The 5,487-nt window shown below is 32.4% G+C and overlaps 1 non-coding gene across 1 annotated transcript; it reads left to right on the top strand.

Moving 5' to 3' along the window:
- Positions 1–3,854: 3,854 nt before the first annotated feature.
- Positions 3,855–3,942, top strand: LOC118348848. Its single transcript, XR_004801855.1, has one exon. It is a non-coding gene; the product is annotated as a small nucleolar RNA snR60/Z15/Z230/Z193/J17 (small nucleolar RNA).
- The last annotated feature ends 1,545 nt before the right edge of the window (positions 3,943–5,487 follow it).

The following is a 5,487-nucleotide window of genomic DNA, read 5'->3' as shown; positions in this document are numbered from 1 at the left end:
CAAATTATCATTTTGAGATCTTACATGAATTCTAGGATTTAGAGTTTCTTTGAGGGAAATATACACATAAAGTGAGTTTGACAACAATTATATAACTGCATGAGTGAATTTTCCTAATTGTTATGAGCTTACTTTATATGTTTATCTTTTTTTCCATTCTAGACTCTAAAGTTCAAATAAGAACTTTAAGAGAGATAATTCTAGATGCAGACCCCAGACATGCAATGGCAAGCCATTTGAACCAGTGTTTCAAATATCATACTGTACTGCCGGTAATGCCGAAATATGCCGTACCGGCCACCGGTCCGGTACAGGTATTGCATATGTTTCGTACCGGCCTATATTTTGACCTGTACCGGCCTGTATTTCGGCCAGTACAGGCCGATATTTCGGCCTTTGATTTTTTTTTTCATTTTTTCAAACTATAAGCTCATTTTTTTACCCACAATTCAGGTTAGGCTATTTATAATTTATATATATATTTATATATAATTTATTCATATATAGACTAGTATTTTGGAATATAATTTATTCATATATCGACTATTCCGAAACGGTACACGAAACAGTATTGGTATCGAAATATTTCGTTCCAGTGCCTTAACCAGTACGGTGTCCGGTACGATATTCAAAATATTGATTTGAACAAAAGTATAACTCATAAAAAAAATTAAAGAAAAAAAAAAGTTTTCCTTGGTAGGCCGGTCTCAATTTTTTTCTAGCTTCAAAGAAAAATGATTTGCTAACTTTTAAGGGATTCAAATCTCAATCATGTACACTACATGCTAGTCCAGCTATGTGTTCTAAATTAATGATCCTAAGAGTATAGGAAGAAATGTCCAGGAGGGTCATTCAAGTTAATTTTCTTGGCTGATGCCCAAGATAACAGAATATGCACAACCCATATGATTGTTATTTTCCTTTTATTTACACGCCACCCTTATGTGGATTTTTTGCTATGTCGTTGTTGTCTTCTGGGATGTTTCTTCATTAAGCTATATATTATAATTGGTTTGGTAGAAGAAGCTTTGTGCCGCTTATAAAAAAATAAAAGAAAAAAATAGCTTTGTGCCAAACTAACAAAGTCATGTTTGGCAACTTAATTTAGGCCTCGTTTGTTTTAACATACCATCTTATAATCCCATTGCATCTCATATAATTATTATAACTTTCTCAAACTCACACATAAAATATAATAAATAACTTAATTTTTTAAAATTTTAAAATAAAAATAATATTAAAAAATAATATTCTAACAATATTTTATTCAACTTTCAACTTTTATCTCATCAGTAGAACCAAATCGATTTGGGTGTGTTGGTACCAAATGGGCTACAAATAGTGGATGAGCAAGAATCACACAATCATAACTAAAAAGAACCATAAAAGAAAGAAATATTTATGTCACCAAGAATTACATCCAACATAGGTTCGAAAGGGGGCAAATCCCACTATAGATTGAATAATAATAAGAACATGACCCACCTATCTTATGTTCATGCTCCTCAGTCTAAATAAAATAAAACTTAAAAAATTTTAAAAAAAATCTCTTTTATTTATGGTTGCGTATCCCTTTATCGATAGATAAATGTATTTGTCTTGTTCAACCTTCTTTGCGTAGGGTAAGACTCTGTTTGAATAGTGAAATAAAATGAGATAGTTTTATATAAAAGTTTAAAGTTAAAAGTTGAATAAAATATTATTTTTTTAATATTATTATTGTTTTAGAATTTAAAAATGTTAAATTTTTTATTATATTTTGTATGAAAATTTGAAAAAATTATAATAATAAGATGAGAGCATTGGCAATGGCCTAGCCATTAGCCAATGCAAGTTCAAATTAGAAGGAAATGTGAGAAAAAACTCCAACATTGGCCTAGTTAAACTTCATAAGTTTAACATTTCTGGTACAGTAAATATTAGCAGCTCTCCATACTTGGCGAGGGACTGTACACAGGCCAAAGTATTTTTTTATCATTTGTCTGCCTCCCGCTCTTTCTTTCCCTCGGTTTTATTCTTCTTCATCCCAAAACTCTCATTTCAGCTATCTTGATTTTCTTTCTCCCAAAACTTTGTCTTCGCCCTTTTTCTCCCAAAGCTCCCTTCTTTTCTTTGCCCTTTTCTTCTTCAACCCGCAAGCCATAATCTCCATTTTCTTCTTCAACCTACAAGCCATAATCTTATAGCCCCATTCTTGTTGAAAAATCGCTCTTCCCCAGCCCGCAAGCATCCCCTTCTTTCCAGCAGTCGCCGTCGTCTTTGTTCTCTCCAACGTAAGTCCCTCTTCCTCGCTCTTCTCTCCCTCTTCTCTCTGATTTCTTTTCTATATTTTTCCCTTCTCTATGTTCCTTCTTCTTGTTTTGTGCTTTTGATTTGTGGGTTTTGTTTTGATTGTATGTTTTTTGTTAGAAATACTACTCCTGCTTGGTTTGTCAAGAAAACACAAAAAAAAAAAAAAAGTGAAGTTTTGTGGTGCTTTCCAAATCCAAATTAGTAAAGGGATGGGCTAGATGGCCTTGCCTTATCTTTCTCGTAATAAAAATAAATAAATAAATAAATAAAATAAAATATTGGGCTGCAAAACTTTGATTACTCGTAGTCCATGGGTTCTTCTTTTCTTTATATATGCATTCTGGTTTGTTGGAGATGTGTCGATTTCTATGACTTTCTTGATTCTGGTTTTGATTTCATGTCGATTCTGGTTTTGATTTGTTGGGGAATGGTTTCCTTCCGATTCTCCAACAATCTAAGCAGATTTAATATATGGGTGAATGGCTGAGAGAACAAGGCTAAAGAGATGGCTGAAGTATATTTTCTTCGTTTACTTTTCCAACAGAACATTAGGTTCTTGATGATTCTCTTCACACTCTTACTGTCACAAGATTGATAGTTAATGTTTTGGAGGGATAATGATGAAGAAAGATGCTTGATTGCCAATTTTTTATTTTATTTTGTTAGGGTGGTTGAACAATTTCACTTTTTTAGGAAGTTTGTGCATGCCCTTCTTAATTCAATTCAATTCAGTTATTCAACGATAGTTTTCGGTGTTTGTGCATTTTTATGGAAGTCTAGTAGCATGTTTGTGCATTATTGGACATTAGTTCTTCCCTCAAGTGGTTGTGAAAATTATAGAAACAGAGCATTGCAACAGAGCATTCACATGTATAGGCCATCGTGAATTATGTCTATAGCTTTTCTTAAGCATCAATACTTCTTAAGCTTTTCTGTTTACACATGATTCTTACAAGAAGTACAAGGAGAATTTCATAGGAATTACCAAGAACTACCTCACCTATCTCGCATTATTTATGAGATCATTAAACTTATCTGGTTTGGATCTCAATTCATTTGAAAGGCAAAAGATGACCCATATATTTCATCACAAGACCAAGTACATGAGGGGCATGCTCACTGAAACATGATTCATTGTGCATAATCACAAAAAGGAGACAGCAATGGTGGAAACCCAACTCTCTGAGGCCTGCTGTATGGTTGCTTGGAAAACTGATAAATAGACATCTATTTTGGGTTTTGTTAGTTTCGGTTTCAAATGCATGAAGTTAGTTTGTAGTTGCAGAGTAAAAGTTGTTCTTTTTATTAGATTTATTTATGTTGGTGGTTCAACTGTACAATTATCTATTTGCCATAAACTGAATCTTAGTGTTGTTTAATTAAATTGCAGCTGATAATGAAACAAACGGTATTTGTACAACGTATGACAGTTCATGATTGCATTCATACCTACTCCTTCCTTCTGAGGCCTTGCAGTTCTTTTTTAATTTTGCAATTACTTCCTTTAGTTTTCTTTTGAATGAGGGTTGATTGATATGTTTCTTATATTTTATGGATAGCATATGGGTCGTGTGATGAACAGTAGCATAGTTCAAATGATATTCTGTGATTATCACTTTGCACATCTTTCGCTCCTATCTGATGACCCATTTCTCCTTTGCCATTTATGTCTTTTTGCCAATGGGAAAAGTCGTTTAACATTTCATTTTATTCTTGTCATAGATGGATTTGATGATGCATCATGCTCATATGAGGGATTCTTTACCTTTGTTTTGTTTGGTTGACGTCGGTCTTATTCTTTACAACTTATATAAAGCACTAACTAGGTATGGTTAATGTAGATGATTTCCTTCAACACGTTTTATAATGCTCTAATATTGCGTTATTCATAACAAAATGTTTGCTAATGCTCTTTTTCTTTTTATTGTATTAAATCTTATCATGTATTCCAACCACACATTGTGCTTAATACACAACATTACGCAAAACTACAAGGCTATGATGTAAAGATGATATCCAATGCTCTGCAACATGGTGCAAAACTAGTTTGCTGCTGAATTTGTCAACTCTGTGACTCTTGGTTCATAAAAACTGAGTGAAAAGGAAAATATTACATAATCGAGTGTCTCTTTGTTTTGACTGAGAAGGAAAATGGTTACAGAATTATATATGGCACTTTAATTAATCGTTTTTCCTTATATCATAGATATATTTTACATTTCCTTGGACTGTGTTGGACTGTGGATTGTGGAATGTGTTTGTATTCATTTGTGGACTGTCTTGCTCAATACTAATGCATTTGTATTTTTTATTCATTTTCATGAATGAGAATAGAGTTTTGTCTCAATTCCTTTTGACTTTTTATTTCCTTTTGATTACACTTACAATTTTACGCACATTGCATAAGAAATAGTCCGAGGAAACAATAATTTTCAGTAAAATATAAATTATTAATTAATATATGAAGTGTATTTGTAAAATATAAAATATATATATTTGTAAAATAATATTAAAATATATAATATTATATTATTATTTTCACTTTAAGATAGTTAGTTTAATGTGGACTCAACTAGTCAATAATTAATACTAAATAGTTAAAAGTTAAGATTCTAGTCAAATTTTAGACTTGATAATAGTTAGGCATTGTCAATGCTCTGAGGTAAGATAAAACTATTTTTATATCTTAATGGAGCCTAAAAGTAGAGTGCTCTATAACTTGGTTGGTGCACAAACTCCTACATTTAATATTACGTCTTTGTGTATTGTGGTCATACTTTTTTACTAGTCTTCGAATGAGTACGTAGCTATTTGAGTGGGGTCTCCATGCAATTTTTGTAATAAATAACGATCAACAAATAGTAAGTTTTTTTATAATAGTTGCTCGATTGTCTATCAAGACATACCCTCGAAGTATTACAGACCATAGATGCATTGTAGGATGTGTTCCTCGATCAATATGAGTCCTTTAATTTATGTCTCCCAAACCATAGGGATCCTGTAAGGTTCCTGCATAGACAAGGCATGCCCTTGCCGTATTAAAGGTATTACTCACATATCGAAGGAAGGCCAAAATTAAAGGAGTAACATTAGATTTCATTTGCATAGGAAAAAATCAGACATATTTGGAATAATCATCAACTAAAGAAAGATAATAGCGCATGCCATTCATGGAAAGCTCAGGGGCAGGACCCC

Source organism: Juglans regia, chromosome 6 (genome assembly GCF_001411555.2).
Source record: "Juglans regia cultivar Chandler chromosome 6, Walnut 2.0, whole genome shotgun sequence".
NCBI lineage: Eukaryota > Viridiplantae > Streptophyta > Magnoliopsida > Fagales > Juglandaceae > Juglans > Juglans regia.
Note: the sequence above shows the minus strand (reverse complement) of the source record. Positions and strands in the feature narration are given on the sequence as shown.